Source organism: Nylanderia fulva, unplaced genomic scaffold (assembly GCF_048542155.1).
Source record: "Nylanderia fulva isolate GAGA-0341 unplaced genomic scaffold, ASM4854215v1 Scaffold8, whole genome shotgun sequence".
Taxonomy (NCBI): Eukaryota; Metazoa; Arthropoda; class Insecta; order Hymenoptera; family Formicidae; genus Nylanderia; species Nylanderia fulva.
The window spans coordinates 3,594,783-3,615,241 of NW_028190916.1; the positions used below are offsets into that span (position 1 = coordinate 3,594,783).

The 20,459-nt window shown below is 34.4% G+C and overlaps 1 protein-coding gene and 1 long non-coding RNA gene across 2 annotated transcripts in view; one reads left to right on the top strand and one right to left on the bottom strand.

The window, feature by feature from the left end:
* The window catches only part of brat (tripartite motif-containing protein brain tumor), a 68,533-nt gene that overhangs the window by 12,630 nt on the left and 35,444 nt on the right, over window positions 1-20,459 (bottom strand).
* On the top strand, window positions 18,361-19,263 carry LOC114936599 (uncharacterized). Its single transcript, XR_003820748.2, has 3 exons — window positions 18,361-18,621; window positions 18,786-18,980; window positions 19,068-19,263. It is a non-coding gene; the product is annotated as an uncharacterized LOC114936599 (long non-coding RNA).

A 20,459-nucleotide genomic window follows, 5' to 3' on the forward strand; every position in this document is an offset into this window, starting at 1 on the left:
GAGTAAGGAAGTTACTACGATCGTTTTCCGCCGGCAGCATCGTTCTCGGAGTTCTTAAGTTGGCGAGACCAACACTCATAGAAGAGACCAGAGAATAGAGTGACGTGTATATCAAAGGCGACGAGAGAAAGAAGGAGGAAAGAGAGAGAGAGAGAGAGAGCAAGAGCGGAAGAGAGGATGAGCGGAGGAGAGGTTCAAGCACCATTTGACCGGTCTCTGAATCATCGTTAAGCGACCGTTACACGACGGCTCGTTAAATCGCATGGCTAAATGTGGGTGGGTCGGATAAATCGCACGTCTACAGGGCGCTACATTGGCAGAATTGTTTTCGCGCGCTCGGCGAAATAGCATCGCGATCGGAATCGCGGCCGCGATTTCGCTCGCCACGATCCCACAGTGGGAAAACTTGTTTTCTGAAAATTTTTCTGTTAAATAGTTAACACATTCATGAGTTAATTTTACACGTTATTGCTGTTGTGTTAATTAAACTTAAATGTTAAATTATTAAAACTAAAAAGAACACAATGTGCATCTATTTTTTATTTTACACAAATATGTTCTGTTTGATTAGTGATTTATCTGTTAAAATTTGCAGAAAAAAATGTTGATTTTAATTATATTAATAAGTGTTTATTATATTAATAAGTGTGACGGTAATTTTTACATTAAAACTGTTAATTTTACACGAAATTTATTTTAAATTACTTCAAGTTTTGCATTTATATCGTGTTAAAATATTAACACAATATTTGTGTCTCCATTATATATCCCCATATAATGTTAAATTAAATTACAACAAAAATTTCTATGGACTATTTGGAACATGTGATATCTGTTAAATTTAACACAAATTTTTCAATTGTCTACCCTCGCCTTTGAAAAACTTTCCACGATGTGCAATAATCGGTCGCAAAAATTTTCGAACCGATAAATGTAATTAGAAAAATAATAAATAATTCGTAAATCGCATAGTACAGCATTAGTCATTCCAAGTTATTTATGTTAAGTATAATAGAGAGGTTTTTGTCGGAAAGATATGTAAAAAAACTTATCATTCATTGTCACATACATTTTTCATTTAAATATGCAACATTAAAAAAAAAATGCTATTTGACGTTTGAAAAACTAGGATACGCTAGGATGATAGATTGTTACTTTATCTATTAATGCAACTTGTAATGAATAACGATCATTTCGAAATCAGCAATCGCGTGCTGTATCGATCATCGTGCACGACAACGTTAGGGTGACGTGTGAACCGGGTATGACGTGGGAGAACCGGAAGCCACCAATTTCAGAAACAAGTCCGAAGCGTTCTCCTTAAGTAAGATTTCAATTAAGACTATCAAATAATTAACATTACTTCAAAAGTCTCGAATCAGTCTCGATCGGTTAATTAAAAAAGTTAGGGTATCGTCGTTGTTTAATAAAAAAAAAACCTTTTCCTTAAAAATATATTTCTACATTTTAAATTTATCTCGTATAAAAAGCACTCTCGAAAAATACATTTTACAAAGATACACAGAATTTCATATAAAGCATTTAAACATCTCGAGTTTACTTTGTTCAGATGTTTTCACACCATAAATAATCAAGAATGATTTCATGTTGCAGTTGAAAAACGAAATATTGATTAAATACAAAAATACAAATTAAAATTGAGTAAATGTAAGAGGATACCGCTCGAGTTTCTATGTGTCTCTATATATGTGTGTGTGTGTGTGCAGATGGATGATTTTGCAATTATAAAACAAAATTATCTACAAAGTTTGTATCTGACTCTTCGTTATGAAAAGAGATTCTTGTTTTACTTCTGCCCTGTTTATGTACATTAATCGAGGAAGGATTAGTTCCAACGTCAGTGCACGTAATGAACGGGATTACTATACTTCCTATACAGACAACCGGTTCCGTTTGTTAGAAACGCGGCGGCGTCTGGTTAACCCTTGCAGCGATCGCAATTACAAGCTCGGATAGCTTCGTTTCTAAAATAAAAAGAAAAAAAAAATACACGTCGCAACCATTACGGAGCGTGGAAATTAATTTGACGCGCAGTCATTAATTTACGGTTAATGATTCTTACAGTTAATGCGGAACCGTATACATATCACAATATTGTCCCGTAATTAGGGAGAGATAAAATAAAGATGAGTATATCTGCTTTATGCGACACTTTCTCAAGGAGCGTGTATAATTCGACGATATTTATGCAACGATCAATACAAATGCACATTCAAGATAGATTCGAAGAAATTGTCACCCAATTATTATCACTAAAGATACGTATTCAGAAAGCGTGTTATTATAGAGAAACTAACAACTTTTTATATACATTAAACCTCTCTATACAAGAGTGTTGAAAATATAGTACTGTTGCAATTAGAGGCGTATCTCATTCTCGTTATACTAATTATAATGCTACAGGGTTTGTCCGGAAAGTAATGCGTCGCATTTTTTTAAAAAAGAATTTATTGATCGCATAGGTAAAACAACTTAAAATTGTTCGAAGTATGACCCTTCTGCGTCAATACATTTTTGCCAACGCGATTTCCATGCGTCATAAGATTTCTGGAACTCCTTGACTGGGATGCTGTTCAGGGAGGCCGTCGAAGTAGCTTGTACGTTGTCAACCGACTCGAGCTGTTGTTCTTTGAGCTCCCTTTTCAGCCGAGGAAATAAAAAAAAGAAATTGGGATTATCTGCACAGAGTTGCTTGAGTTCTTCACAAACTTCCACTCGGTGTTGCTTTTGCGCATCGGTCAACACTCTGGGCACAAGTTTTGCGCAAATCTTCCGCATGGCCAAGTCTTCCGATACAATCTCGTGAACAATCGTTTTCGGCAAGTTCAATAATTCCGACATTAAGCGAACATTCATTCGACGGTCTGAATTCAATAATTGGCGCACACGAGTCACATTGTCGTCCGTTCGCGATGTTGACGGGCGTCCTGCGCGGGCCTCGTCGGCGACCTCCTTCCGACCTTCTCTAAACATCTTGTGCCATCTGTTTGACTGCGATTTGGAAAGGCAATCGTCCCCGAAAACTTTCTTGAGCATTTCAAAAGTTTCCAGCGGCGTCTTGTCCAGCTTCACGCAAAACTTTATCGCATAGCGTTGCTCTATCGTTCTCTCCATCACAAGTTCGACGCGACCACTAAGCAGAGGTTCACAGAATAAGCCGTCCTAACCCTCCAAGCGCATGGAAACAATTGAGCGACCTACCGTTGGAAAGCTAAGGGTACCCCCCTTCCTCCCCAACCGGTCCCATCGCTCTGCGATGTATAGTCGCGTCACAAAAAAATGCGACGCATTACTTTCCGGACAAACCCTGTATATATATCTAACTCAGAAAAAATAGTAGGAAATTAATGGAAGGTTAAAGCGATTATGGTTAGTGAATGAATTCCTTGCATTTTGAAAGCTATATAATAAATAGAAGTTTTGTGAAGAATATAGAATAAATATATCAATAGGAAAAAAGATAAAAAAATATTTACCAAAATATAACTTAATGAATTATTTTATGTATTATGTATTTTCGACTCCACAGAGAAAAAAATTGTAGCAATATATAATTTTTGCAATCGTGAAACATTAATATATAAAAGAAATCACGATATTTTAATTAAATAATGTTATACGTATTTTATTTTATAAATGAGTATTATAAATATTTAAATATTATGACAATTTTTGCTACAAACAAATGTATATCGTTAACAAATAATAAAACACCAATCTATATCCAATTTACAATTTTTATAATAATAAAATTTAATATTGTTACATTTTAAGCTTTACAATAAATGTTGTGTAAAAAGAAAAAAACAGTATAATAAATATAAAAATATAAATATAATACATTATTTTTATAGCTACTCTTTATGGCAAAAAATATACAATAATTATTTATAAAATATCGTGACGATATTGATTAGTTTGATGTTAAAATTTTGTAATAAATAAGTTTATACGACAAAAGTAAAAAGGCCAGCGAAAAGACGCGCATAAAAGTGCAACAGAGTGTAATGCGACTTGTTCACATACGAATTTATGACGGAGTAGCGCTTTAGGATGTTGTGTTTTAAACGAAAGGGTATGAAAAGCTTTACAGAAGGATAGGCATTTTAAACCTCGTCCGAGGGAAGAAGAAACAGAGAAAGACGAGGAGCTTTACAAGAGGCATCGACAAAAAAGCGCACACCTGTGGAACGCAAATGATTATGAGAGGCGACAAAAGAAGATAGCTCGGCAAATCTTGAACGAAGACAATTTCTCCTTTATCTAGAGCAAGTTCAATCGCAAGAAGAGAGGAGAGATTTACGTTAACAAATTTACAAACTTCAAGTTCTCTAAATTTACAATTCCCAAGAGAAGTGAAATAAAAGTTAAGACATATAAACTGCAGCAGACATACGCACTTATAGTTAACTTAGTTAAGTCAAATAATAGATGTAAATTGACATTTTTCTCAGAAAATAAAATTATACATTTTAAATATAAATATATATATCGTCAGCGTTAGATTTTCATATTTGCGCAAAGTAAAATTTGTTATGTCAATAATAATATGTTTCTTGCTTCAAATGCAATTTTCTAAACACAATATTAGTTGCGCTTTAAAAGATTCTGTAAAGATTTAATAAAATCTTCATTATTCTCAAATCTGATGTATTTTCCCGATGTTATAAAAATTTCCGTGCTTAAGACCAAGCTTAAGCTTCATTCTTATGCTTTATGAAATATGAGAAGGAAAGAGGATACCAGGGACTTCTTAATGGCGGCAGAAACAATTACACGCCTAACGGAAGCATCGGGGGCAATATTATAACATTGCCCGCATGCGTCATCTTGTATTTGTGTGATCAAGAGAGCCTTAAGAACCTTACACAATGCGACCCGCAGGATGTAAATCACGGATGCGAGTGTAACATGGAGAAAAAAAAAGCGATACGCTTTTACATTGAATATGAATGAGCTAATCATAAAATATATCTACATTGTGCGTTCATAAAGGTAGCTTTAAGATATTATCAGATCAGTTTTTAATCCCAACTGAGAATATATTCTTATAAAAAATATATAGTATGTAAGAAACATACTCTCTTTTTCATCGCTTTGTAATTTCTTATTTCTAATATTTATTCTTCATAATTTTTACCTATTCTTTAGATTGCATATTTTTTAGATATAAATAAAATAATCAAAAATATAAACAATAAATAATTATAAGATGTGCGTTGATTTTATTATATATTTTTTATAAACTTTAGTAAGACACAATTAGGAATTGTTTACTTTTATAAGTTTTACGCGTTCAGGATTAAAAATATATAAAAAGGAAAATAAATAATAATAATAATCATAATGCAAAACGCGATTTTGCAATTGATAGTAATTGTAGAGTATTTCGGACGCCCATTCAAAACCTGTAATTTATCTGGTCAAAGTTAACAATAACAAGTTTTTATAATTTTTCCGGGGCGCGAAACACGATTAAGGTTTGGAGCGGCCGTATCACGGTTATTACTCTAATTAACATACGGCCGCCGCAATGTTAATTGCTAATTGTAATGCGGTTCGTTGCGCGAACAATTTCTCACGGTGAAGTAATAAAGAGCGACCGTACACTTCGTGCTAACTTAGACTTTAGGATTACCTGTAGCATTATACTGTAGCTAGTTTCACTCGCTCCTCGTTCCAAAGAGAGCCTAAGGGTGGATTTATGCAAATGATATCGCAAATTACCGTAGAGCGGAATAAATTGACCAAACTTTGATAACGAAGTCATTGACACGAATTTGTTAATTTCTCAATATAAAAATATAAAGCGTTGCGAGCAAATATTGGGGATATTTAATAAAACTATTTCTATCTCTGTTTAAACTTACAAATCTTGTTTATACGTATTTCATATCAAGTTTATTTTCATGGAATTTCAATTTAAATTTTTATCAAGATATTTGATATTATGTAATTAAAAACGCAGATAAATAACGATTACAACTTTTAACGATTAAGATAAATGAGAAAAACAAAAAAAAACAAAAAACAATTTTGTGTATCTGTGCAAAGAGAAATAAAAAAATTGAATATACCACAATAATTTTAAAATAAAAGATATTTATTCTTTCATCATTAATCACGTTCTATATTTCTTAAAGCTCTTTTAGCTTATTTCGATTTCTCGAGCCTTTAAAAATTCTTTCCTACATGTTTCTCGCTTACTTTAATCGCCGTTAAAACTTGCAGATACATTTATTAGCATTTTTTTCATTACATTTATCAATCGCCATTATTCTATGGGATAAACATTTCGCGGTTTTCTTTTTCGGCTGTTCAAAACGTACACAGAGAGAGTAGGAAAATTTGTTTTCTTGTTAAAAACGGTTCCCGTTAAAATATTTGTGTCAAGTATTTAACACATTCGTGTGTTAATTTAATATTGCTGTTGTGTTAATTGAACTTAAATGTCAAATTATTAAAACCATTGAAAAAAGATATAAAAATAACACAATGTGCATTTATTTTTAATTTTACACAAATTTGTTCTGTTTTATTAGCGACAAGATTTATTGTTAAAATTTACAGGAAAAATGTTGATATTTTATTTTATATAAGTGGGTATGGTAAAATCTAAAATTAATATATTTTTAGTTAATTTTTACATTAAAACTGTGCTAATTTTCACAAAATTTATTTTAAATTACTTGAAGTTTTGCATTTATTTTGTGTTCAAATATTAACACAGAGTTTGTATTTCCATTTAACATATCCATATTATGTTAAATTAATACAATTTTTGTAGACGTTTGGGACATGTCAAATATCTGTCAAATTTAACACTCTCAACTGTGTATTTCTCAAAAGCGAGGAAGGATTTATGGATTTACGGGCAGATTCTGAGGAGGAAAATGCTAACGTCGAAGCTACCTACATCTCTTCTCGGCCTTGCGATCAATCTTTCAACGATGGCCAGCGGCCCCTGAAATTTACTTTCATGTTACGTTACACACCATCGACTACAATGTGGAACGGAACGCAACGGAACGTGGTTGCGACCGGCCGCGATATAACATAAACACAGGATGCAATTTTAATGGGAAAGAGAGATGCGCGTGCTAAAGGTTTATTAATTTACGGAGGCTCATTTCCCCCTCATTTATTGGAGACGCGACATCGCCCCCGGGGAGAACGACGCGACGTTTCAAAGAGAAAATCTCCTGCCAGTTAGAAGAAAACTTTCTTAATTACCATGTCCACGTGACAGGAATTCTCCGAGGATGCTTATTTATGTATTATAGCGATGCAATTTTTATGCGCGTAATGACGTTCGAGTCAAGGATATCTGTTACGAGATTTTATTTTGGTTCTTGTTAAATAACATGTATAATACATTTTCCACGTGGCATTATTTGATGTGCGTGCGTTTTATATTCAAGATATAATAATATCAGCTATAAAATTCTGTTCGTTTTATTTTTTTTTGCACACGCAGAGTCGAATCGAGATGAAAAAATTTCTGACACTTGGTCGGCGATTCAGGCAATACTACTAGTTGCACATTAGCGAGCAATGCTTCGATGATGCCTATTTATGTGATATCCAGCTTTCTAAAGCGTCGTGAAAAGAGCGGAAATTATTTCTGACTCGTTTCACCGTGTGGTGAGGTTGTTTACAACGACGCACACACGTTGTGTGTCAGAGACATCGATCGATATATATACATATCGGGTACGTATGGCCGATATTTATAATGTTAAACCGGGAGTCCGGCTCTCTCGCTTATTTGCGGCATAACGCAACGTCCCATATCGCACGCGCGACGAGAGACGGTTTTCACCGACGTGAAAATGACGTTACTGCAACGGACACGTCTTTTACACAGGCGCCTATTAAATGCTATATCAATCTGTTGCAGAAATACACGTAGCAATATTGTTCAAATTCCAGCGTTTAAATATTTACGCATATCGTTTTGCATTTCGAATGGGCTACCTTAAATCGTTCACGGAAATATTACTGCAACTTCGATTAATTCTTTTTACTCGAAAGGAACACAGTAGGAAAATTTGTTTTCTTGTTAAAAATATGATCCCCGTTAAAATCTTTGTGTTAAATATTTAACACATTCATGTGTTAATCGAACTTAAATGTTAAATTGTTAAAACAACTGAAAAAACACAATGTGCATCTATTTTTAATTTTATACAATGAATATGTTCTGTTTTATTAGTGACAAGATTTATCTGTTACAGAAAAAAAGATTTTTCATTTTATAAGTGGAGATGATAAAATTAACATATGCTTAGTTAATTTTTATATTAGAGCTATGTTAATTTTACACAGAATTTATTTTAAGTTACTTGAAATTTTGCATTTATTTTGTGTGAAAATATTAATACAAAAATTTCTGTGAACCGTTTGGGACATGTGATACCTATTAAATTTAACAACTAAATATTCGTTCTCGTCATAACACACGAAATTTTCAAAATCGTTATAAAGTTTCGAAAGCTGCAAGTGTCGTAACCTTTGAATCTATTGAAGCTCCAAGCTTTCGGAAGATTTGGAAGTTTCGCGATACCAAGTTGCTGTCGTCGATTTATGTCAAAGTTTCAAGGTTTCGGGACTTTGAGATGTTTATCATACAATCTTCGAGATTTCTAATGTTGTTCTAAAATTCCAAATTCGCGCAAGTTGTTCGAAATAAATGACTATCGAAAGTAAGTTTCAAGCATGACGCGATCAATGTTTCTCGATCTTCCGTGATGCATACGATTTATTCGCCGAAATTATTAAAAGCGGTATCATCCATCGCGTTCACGGACGAAAGGCCATCCCGAATTCTACCAGGTAGGAATCGATAGAGGCTAAAATTAGCTTGGCGCACTGATTGGCGAGAAAGCCGAACAGCCGGAAACAAGATCAGCGTTAACGGCGCGATTCCGACGATCGAAAATTGGATAAGAGCAGTTGCAATAACTTATATAAGTTCTTTGCGCGGTTGAATGGTTCGTACATAAAAGAAAACGGAGTGTCTATCGAAAATTGTGGAAAACAAGTGTTCGTCTCCTTTCTAATTGTAAGAGTCTCCAGCAAAAAAAAATTTCATACACGTATACATATATTTTGCACTTAAAATATATTTATAATATTTTTATTTTACCTATATATATTTTTTATATAACTATTTTAAATATTTTTTATTTTTATTTTATATAGTTTTTTTTGTTATACATATAATATATGAAAAAATTTATTATATACATATAATATATATATATATATAATAAAAAAAATTATAGAAGATTTAAATAAAGCAGTGTAAAAGTAAGTGAACCTGTCAAAAAGATGATCAATTTAAAAATGATTAATGCCTACTTTTTTTTTTTTTTTTTTTTATTAAAGCTACATGCGTCTCCTTCTCTTATCGGAAATGTAATTACGTCGAAGAGAAAATTTCCTTTCGGTCTATCGACCTTTATTACAGAAAGAACAGTCGTGCGGCTTTGTGTCGGGGAAATTTTTATTTTTTGCTCGCACACATGCGTCCGAGCCGTGGTAGAAATAATTAAACACCGCGACGCGAGACGACGCGCCCTCTCCTTTCCCCATTTTTTTCTTCAACGTCGGAAAAGAGAAGGTCGTCGCGGCGCCACTGACATGTCTCCCCAGGCAGGGACAGGAGAATTGTGCACGCACGCGACCTTCCGCACGATCGATATCATTGTCAGACTCGAAAGATGTTCACGACTTTTTCGATGGTTCTTTGATCTTTCTCAGAGAGAAAGAGAGAAGGGAGGAGTTTCCCTCCCTCTATAAATTATTTACGCGGTGAAAAAAATGCGGGTAAGTTTTTGTTATTAAAATCGCGGTAATTGGTGAAATAAATTTAATTATATACGTTTGTTAAACACACGGAGAATTAATGTACTGTATAAGCGCGCGCAGAGGTTCGTTGCGTGCGATACGAACTCGCGACGCAGAGGCGAGTCCTGTAACATACACACGCGATCCTATCGTGCATTTTTCCTTTCTTTTAAATTCGCATGCGAAATGCGTTTTTCTCAGCATATACATTTCGTTCGCGCTCTTCTGCCTCGTATTGTGACCTTCCTCTCTAAACCTGCCCGTATAGTCGTGTAACACGTCCTCCTCTCTCACACGGGTACACACATCCCTCTCCTCGCTAAAATAAGCCCGTATTTTTAGAATGTCGGCACGTATCGCGTAGGTGCTCATGCTTTTTCCCCGTGTATACAAGCCAACCGCGTCCGGGAATATATTCGTCTCTCCCTCTCTACGCGACCTTCGATTTACTTTATTCCCGAACGCCTACGAAAGCTTCGATCGCAAAAATCCTAATGACAGAATTTATTGTACATCAAGACCCACGCACGAATTTTCTATTCCACGTACATAATTGCCCTCTTGATTCGATCATAATCAATTAAAAATTATGTCGTATCTTTTTTGCTAAATTTAAATATAAGAAACGTCAAAAAAGGGATCATGCAATAAATCATGTATCGTATATAATTTTCATATGATGTAATATACAAATAAGTAAATAAATTTTGAAGCAAATTTTGAACTTAAATGTTAAATTATTAAAACAACAAAAAAGATGTAAAAATAATACAATGTGAATTTATTTTTAATTTTATAATATGTGCTGTTTCATTAGTGACAAGATTTATCAGTTAAAATTTAACAGGGAAAAATGTTAATATTTCATTTTATAAGTGTAGATGATAAAATCTAAAATTAATATATTTTTAGTTAATTATGTTGGCTTTGCATAAAATTTATTTTAAATTACTTGAAATTTTGCATTTATTTTATGTTAAAATATTTCACAGTATTTATGTCTCCATTTAATCTAAATTATGTTAAATTAATACAATGTGAACTGTTTGGGACATCTGTTAAATTTAACAAAAATGTTTCAACTTTGTGTATACAATTAATATCATATACAAATAAATAAATAAATTTTGAAGCAACGTAAATTGAAAAGATGATCCAATGAGATGTAGATAAAACTATCAATTTTAATTGAAAAAATCAGTAAGCTCGTCATTTGGGAAGAAAGAAAGTTTTGCTTCGAACTTCGGGGCGTATCGACTCATTCGATTCGCTTTTCTGTGCTATCGTATAATTTGCATGAGCAGCCGCGGGCCGCGGTATCCTAAGCACGTATTAACCGACAAGCGCGAGATTAATCCGGAAATACTGCAGGCAGCGCGCGGGCGATTTACGTATTTATGCGCCTCCGAGAGAATGAGTATCCGGCGAGAGAGGAGGATGCATCATATGCACCTTGCACAACTCGCGCATCAGCGCAATGAATTATCACCGGCCGGCAGATCGCGCTTAGGGATCGCGTGAGTCACTCTCGAGCCTCGAGTATATATATCTCTCGAATAATAAATTATGATACAACGGTACACTTGACGAAAAAAAGAGAAATACACCGTGGAATTTATAACAATCGAAGAGTATGTCGAATATTTCGGAAGTTTCTCCGAGAAAACGCAGCTGGATTCCAATCGCAGTCTATTTATGTATATAGCAGAGTATCGCGACCTGTCTCGTCTATGACTTCTTTGATAAATGCAACGTCGATTTGACTCGAGCATGATTCAGTCTTTTATAGCGCGGAAATACTTGACTACGTGTATGTACCGAGTCGCCGTAAAATTTTCAATTCGATACGGCGTTCAATTGTCATGTGTTCGTCACAAGTTTCTCGATAAATTACCCGAGGTATACATCGAGCGCGGGATTACAATATTTTATCAAACCGGGATTCATTAACATATATTCATTCCCGCGGATGCCACATCATGGCGAAGACATCTTATACGGTGTAATTTTCCTGAAGAATAACCCTCCTTAAATAACCCCTGCGGTAACATCCGATATATTAATTGCGAGATTAATTGCTCCTTATGACGCGTAGATATGGCCGTAGGGGAAAAGACAGGAAATTGGAATTTACATAGATGGTCGCGATTATAAAATCTCTCGCGAGGTACAGCGACCTGAAGATACCTTCATCATATTTGTAATATATAACAATGTTAATATACGCATATTTCATTAAATTCCTGTTTCTTTAATGATCATTATATTTTTTTGTATCAGAAATTATTTCATTCTTTTTCCTACAATTTTATCCTAAAATATATATTTAAAAAAATTAAATTTAATATTTTTAAAAATTTTACTAAAACGTTTATTTTTATATAATCCATTTTTTATATTTATATCTTTCTCTTCTATTTTTCCTTCATTTCAAAATTCTTTCATAATTCTTTAATAATTCTTTTTTATGTAATTTATTTCCTTTGAACTGATGTATAAATCTCTTAATTTAATATATTACTGATTTTTAATTTTATTTTTACTTCTTCAACTTTTCAAATAAACAAAAAAAAATTAAATCTCTATTTGTTTTCCAACACATATATGTATTTTCATATTTGAATTAATCTTTTTAATCCAACTAATTATTTTTATTTTTTTTATATTTAAAATACATCTAAACAAAGAATTCTTTTGATATAAAATAAATCATATAAATTTAATTACACTAATGTTTTCATCAATCTTTGAAGATTAACTGTTATTGTTATATTTTGCTAAAAATACATCTCTCTAAAAATATACAATATATCTCTCTGTTCCTTTACCTTTTATCGTCGGAAACGTTTTTACGTATCAGAAGTTAAACTTTATCGATTATATCGAAAATTCTGAAAATAGGATGCTAACTTTGTGGAGAGAGAGAGACGAGTGATCTATCTTGGTACCGCGGAATTCTTCGACATTCACCGATCGGGCAGTCCTTTTATGAAGAAAATATGCAAAAACTTTCGTCTCGTGTCCGATATCCGGAACAATGCGTCATTGTGCACCGACGCAAATTGCGAGTTTACGCATATTAGAAGCGGAATGTGTGCGCTCGCGCGCGTCAGCGCGACGACAAAAGTTGACAGCAGTAATTAGTTTTTATTTACGGACTCGTTGTAATCTCGTGACGGCAATAGAACGTGTGATCTCTCCCTCCCCCGATTTTCTTCCTCTCTCTCTTTCTCTGTGTGGAGTAATTTTCCTCCATCCCTTATTGAAATATTTCTCGCGATCGCTATTTTCAGCGTAAAGCAAACGAGATATCGAGTTGCCAAGAAATGAGACATTATTGAAATAACTTTCTTCAAAATATAAGAGATGTTTCGCGATATAAACATTATTATATCGTACACAAAACGGGGAGTTGGTGTTTATAGAGCTTTCTCAGGGTTGCTCCGCGAAATTGTAGCGCATTCTTCGAGATTATGATGCAAAGTCGTAAAGAGCGAGAGCTCGCACTGACAAGTAGCGTAAAAGCCTATACGTTATCTTGAAGATATATAATGCTCGTAATCTCGTGTGGTGTGGGTACTTACAAAATTTACGACCTTTTCACGGTACTCTCTGTCGGGGCATTACAATACTCACCTGAAAGCAGAAAGAAAATTTTCGTTTAGTATAAGTGCACGCGCATGCCGAGACACGAACGCATCCGTGTGAATTTTAATCTTTTATATCTTTATTACAAAACAACTATACTCGTAGCACTAGTTTATTACAGGATTTATCATGGAGAGCATTTAGCGTTTTTACTACAATGTCATTATCTCTAGAAAATATAAAAATGTTATGTGGCGTAATTATATTTATGACGTAGTCATTCTTTTTCTCTTCTCTTTATTATATAACATGTAATTTATACCTTTATTCAAAATTAAAATAATTCTACCTTCATCAAAATTAAAATTTAATATCAAGTAATGTATAAACTGAGAGAATAGTTATAAAATATTGATGTAATAGAGAGAGTGCAAAAATTCTCTTTTATATTTATCATATTTATGAATAATTATATAATTCGAAAAGTCGTTCAATTAAGAGGAAATACCAAGTCATTTACAGTAGTATTTTTATAGAAAATTGATTATATTTTTTGGTTAATGTTATCAATTTTTCCGACATATCCCAAATTTACACAATATTTATTTCACAGTACCGCAAAAACGAAATATCAAAGGTGGTTAGTAATCGATATTCGTGACACGATCGATATTACAATAGCGGCTGGTATCGAACGTTCGAAAAAGAATGCGCAAAATGAATTCTCTGGTACATGTCCGGAATTTTTCCGTTTAAAATACGCTATCCTTTCAGTATCGAAAACATGAGAAAATCGAATCGAAGCATTGGAGATTTTTCCTCGAAAAATTAGTTCTCGCTTGAGAGAAGTCATGACAAAAAAGATCTCATGTGCAAAACTGTGAATTAATTCGCAGAAAGGCATCACATACATAATAAAAAAATTTAAAAAAAGATTAAATTTGAAAAAATTCCTAATTACAGAAGGAAATAGTATTCTGAATTAAATATAAATCAAGAACGATAATGAAACGATAATGAAATCAAGTGCGTACTTTGATACCCGTGTTAAATATTAAGAAACAAATTTGAAGAAAAAGAAATATAATTACCTCTATGCATTTGTATAAAATGCAAAAATTGATAATTATCTCGAAGTTTTAATGAGGTCAAAATAAGGATTGAAATAAACCGCAGTTTAGTGATAAAATTGTACAACTGATAAAAATGCAACATATAAAAATATCACACTATAAATAAAATAGTAGATATATTCAGATAAAAAAAGAAAAATAATGAAGCATATAATGTATAAAATTACTTAAATTATGCATATTAATGTAAATAATAAATACAGTTATTTATATATATAAATATATATATATATATTATATTATATAATTATATTATGTAATAATGTAATAATAAAATATTATGTATAATATAATTATGTATAATATACGTAATGTATGATATTATATAATATATAATAAAATATATTATGCGTATAATATAATTATACACTATAATATAATGATGTTTATCAAATGCTATTTCACGCAATGACATATATGTCAAAGCGAATATATGTGTGCGATTAAATAATGTCATTTTAAATATCTTAAAACGATCGCGCGGATAATCACGTTCTTCGCATCGCGGCTAGTTTCATCGTCGACCTTTCTCTCTCGGCGACGATAATGACACATCTATATATGATCTAAACGCATGCACGTGGAGCAAAAGAAAGAAGAAGGAGGAAGGGACGGCGGGAGGGAAAAACCAAATGTTTTGCATCGCGCAATATACTATTGTCCGATCTCAACAGATAGCCGGAAACACGCAACGGAGCGAAACTTCCGGCGAAACCGACACCCGTGCGGCAACAAAACCGCACGAGAACTCACCGCGGTCGATACGTGTTCGCGACGCGCGGATATATTAAACGGCAAAGTCACACGGCGCAGAAATACGACGCAGTCGTGCAAAAATTGTCTCCCCTTTTTTTTCCATTCTTCTCTCTCTCTCGCGTTGATGTTAACGCGTTTATGCAAACGATCGGAGAGCGTGGAACAATTTATCGGGAAGCTTTAATGCGCTAGAGAATCTCTCTCTCTCTTTACTTCCGTTTTTTGTCTCGTAACTTTTAATAATCATTCAGTATTTTCACAGCCCGATATTTTTCATCTCCATATATATGTATCGCCAACGTCCACAAAGGTATTAAAAATAGCGCAAGCCTTTTGTATATATATTTTTATTTATAAATATATATATTTATATATTTGTATATTTTATAAATTATTTATATTTTTTGTATATTTAAATATTATTTAAAATATAAATATAAAATTATATATTTAATATATATATATATATATATGCATATTTCAGAAGAAAAAGTGTAACAGAATAAATATTCCAAATACGTTTCCATTTGTTAAATTTGTTTTTCTTATTCATTCCTCTTTGCGCGCCTTAAGAGCGCTTCATTCTTTTTTCAGGACATAAAATGGGACGGCGGATCCTGTGTCGGTCGTAACGACGATGGAAAATGTAACGACGGAAGGGCGCGGAAACGAGGGAACGTTGCGTAAGTTAATCGCCATCAATTTACCTGACGCACCTGGCATAAGAGAGGGACGTTACAGCCGCAGTCGTAAAACAACAACGAATCACAATCGTTCGATGGGGAATTCAGTAACGACGGTCTGGAAGTGAGCCAAGGACGCGCCACCGTGAAATCCGCAGATGTGCAAACGACGACAAACGATAGAAGCGAAATTGTCGAAATTTTGCGGGAGAAAAAATTAAAAAAGATTTTTGAAGAAAATAAACGCGCGATACAAAATATGTATAAATTTGGCTTAATTCGAGAATCCGAGAGAAAAATAATTCAATTAATATTCGTTTAATTTTTTTTAATCTTAACTTTCCCTTTAAATTCAAAATTAAAATTATGACAAACAGATTAGAATGGTAATGCGAATCTTGCCAAATTAATCGCCGATATAAATCGGACAAGTCTCTTAAGTTGCAGCGTGATGATTCAGCAAGCGGTTGTTTCTTTCTGAAGAAATATACGCGCTCATCTGAATTCGGCGCATATGTCGTAAACACGAAATTTATGGGTACATACTTCCTCGTTGAAATGATGTTGACTTCAACAAAAGCCCGGGGAACGCTGATTACGCAAATCACCGCTACATATTTCGCTGACAGTTTGTACATTTCAAAATTTACACATCATCCACGCGTAATCAACCACCTCCGAAAAGCATTTCTCTCCTGTCTCTTCCAAAAATTAATATCTCAATGCTACGGCAGTTTATAATTAACGCGACTGTATCGAACATATATATATATATGTATATATATATATGTATAATATATATAATATATATTATGCTCTCTCTTTTTCTCTCTCTCCATTCAATTAAAGCTTCACGTCAACGTATAATACGCGGATTATACCTTCGGACGAAAAATAGAGCGCGCATACAATGCTGCAAACATTCGCGACAACAACAGCCGTGCATTAAGCACGAACAAGCGATATTAACGGACGATCAGTCGTTGTTATTACGACCTAATTAAAAGTTGTATCTATCAGGCGGGAATCTGATTTTCTCGTTCCGCATCGCCGACCCGACGCCGCATGAATATTCCACGCGCCGCTGCAAATTGTTTGGGCAAACCTGTGTGGTGGCGAAGTGCACATGTGTGAATATAGGTATACGGTACAAATGTATGTATATGCACTGTCGATTTTGTGCCATTCGAAAATCGAGCGGCAAAAAGCCGCGATCGATCGCGTTAGCGAGTGTTAATACGCGCGAGTTAATACGTAGAAAATCGTATTTGTCGAATAATACACGATGAAAAAGGGTGGGGATTTTGTTTTTAGCCGTCAACCTTTCGCACAATCATTTTCATCATTTCGTTAGATATTAACGCTACGAAGGTGTATCACCATCATTGCGATTTTAATGGATCCTCCCTTCTCCCGGATTCATTCGAGAGCTCCTGTTTGCGCGATTCGATAACTGGATGTGTCAATATTTTCTCGTGTCGGAAGATTGACATTCGCGTTCCAATATTTTGATCGCGAATTACGCGGCAAAAAATATACCCGTCCGCACGGAAAATATAATTTTCCACGCGATCGTTTAGAATCTCGAGAACGATCTGATACAAGCGGAAGATAATTTTAATATACACCTGTTTAATTCGATAAAACCGGCTTTGCTCTGTCAATTTTGTACAATCGAAAAAGAATGCGTATACACAGAGAGAATTTTCTCTTATTTAAAATTCCCTGAAAATCACAGAAAAATTTTATAAGAGTTTCATTAATATTATCATACAATAAAAAATCTACCACAATAAGATATAGAATATGTTCGATTAATTTTACTATGTGTATAGTAAGATTATTATATTTTTTATTACAGCAAGTATTAATAAAGAGACTCTTATAAAATTTTTCCAATAATTTCCATATTGTCTCTCATGATTACCATAATTTCCAGGATTTTTAAATTTCATGCAAGAGACAATTTTCTCGGTATTATATATTCGATTTTTTTTTCAATCGACAACTCTTGACTGCGATAAATATCCCAGCTAAATTGCGATTTAGGTCAAGTGAGTAAAGGCCACACCTATATAATAGAATTATAAAAATTTCAGCGAACTAGAGATATACACATGTCAAATGTGCACGGCTCGATGAAATGTGCTCTTCGAGGCGACAGAGCGACTCGCGCGAAAATTCTCACGAAGCCAGTGACCTCTTGACCTACCTCGACGACGGTGAGCGCCCTTTCACCCTCTTTCTCCATTCTTCTCTCCCCCACCCCAAATCGTTCCGCCATCGGTTTCGTGGTATGTTCTTATCGCGCCGGGGACTTTTCTCTCTCCGATAGGACAGCCGCCGAGTGATAACCACGACCGAGAAATATCGGATCCCTTGATTCATGCACGAGAAACGCGTAGTATTTCGCTGGTGTGCAAGTCGACAATGTCTGCGATTTTCCCTGCGTCGCGATACCGCGCGATATTCAGATGGCCCGGCACGGACTCGATTTGAAATCGTGTCATCGCTTGAATAAGTCGAGATAAAAGGACGAGAGAGAGAGGGAACACAATAGTCGGGAGTCTTTATGGACAGGACATTAAGTAAGTCGAAATGATATAAAAGTGCGATGAGAAAAAGAATCGTATAACTTTCAATATAAAAACGGAATCGTGCATTTTCTTTTTCTTATATATACTTGCCAACCGCGATGGCGCAGAAGCATGTTTTATGCAGAGCAGAGGTATCAACATAATTTTCGTTATAGGTTGCGGGGAAAAGAAATTTGCAGCTGACGTCGTCGGAGCGGAAGTGACTTCGAGAGTATACCGTTACTTTGCCTTTTTCTCAGGTTCCGAAAAAAAGAGAAAAAAAAATATGACACACAGAGGGGAAGAATGACTGACAGGTGCGTTGCTGTCACTTTTCAACAATGCGAATTTTATTCCGCGCGAGTGAATGTGTGAGTATATATGGTTAAATTAAAAATCATTGGAAAGAAGCGACATATGTCATGGTCCTTTATTTTTTCGGTTCTCACGATCCACAGGTATATAGTGAATCACGTTCGATCGATCGAGCTCGGCAGAACGTTTCTTGGCGCGGAAAATATGTGTACGAGAAATTTAGCAACTCAATTTAAAAATTTAAAACTCTCCACAATGGACCAACTCATTTCAACGCTTAACTTTTATTTCTCGTTGCAAATATTTATATAGTATGATGTGTTTTAAATATATTTAACATCGACGAGTGAAAATTAAAACTTAATGTTATCAATAAAGATTTTAATCGCGAAATAAAATCTCAAAATCGCATCAAGATAACTCGATAACTTTTACATTTATTTTTAACCTCACATTTATAGCCCGCATTAATCAATTTAATGTCGTGTTTCGTAATGAGATTAAAAAATGGCGAAAAGTTCGTACGGAGAAAAAGAAATCTGGACGAAGAAAGTTACGGAAGACGTATTACATAAATTGAAATGAGAAAATATACATATATAACGTAGAGAGAGTTTTAACCAAAACTCTATGTATATATATAAGCAAAATTGTTGTCACACAAAATAGGTTGACAAGATCGGTCGTCAAGTTGCGCGACGAAAGAGATTCGAGTATACGACGTGCTTTTACGACGTCACTCTTTTATTTGGTCGAAATTTCTTTCACGATATCCTGTTTTTACCGAGGATTTTGATCAAATTTTCTCTGAACGAAAATTCTCTATCCAATATAACGAAGAGGAAGCTGCCGGTGATTATCGAGCCGAAATAAGTTAGGCACGTATCCCAAACAGGCGTTTACGAGCCACCGAATATATGCATATAACGCGCGTATATACATATACATATAACGATGTGAAGTGGCCTAAACTTCGACTATATTCGAACGCGAATATATATCTGGAGTTCGACGGATGCTCGAGCGAGCGTTTACGCGTTGCCGCGCAAATCCTATCAGAGAGATTACGGGCTGCGAGCATCATCGTCGGTCGGGATCCGATTAAGGACGGCAGCTCGAGCAGCGCAAACCAGGGGCAAGCTGTATAGATTGGATCGTCGAGTGGTTACCGAAGATTCGGTCGAGCCGGGTCCATCCGAAATCCGCGCCGAGCTGCGCGCTGCGAGTTGATTAAGTCTTATTACTTCGCAAGGTCGAAAGGGTGGTGCAATCATCAAGTTCTATATCGAGGATATTTTATCCGCAGGTCCTCGGATGAGTCATCGGACTTGCTTGCTTTCTATGAAAATCGTAGCTTTTTCGCTCTAATGACAATTGAGTGATAATAGGTATATGATCATTCCACACAGTAGGAAAATTTGTTTTTTTTTCGTTAAAGTTTTTATGTTAAGTATTTAACACATTCAGTTTACATACATTTAACATATTGCTGCTGTGTTAATCAAACTTATAAATGTTAAATTATTAAAACAACT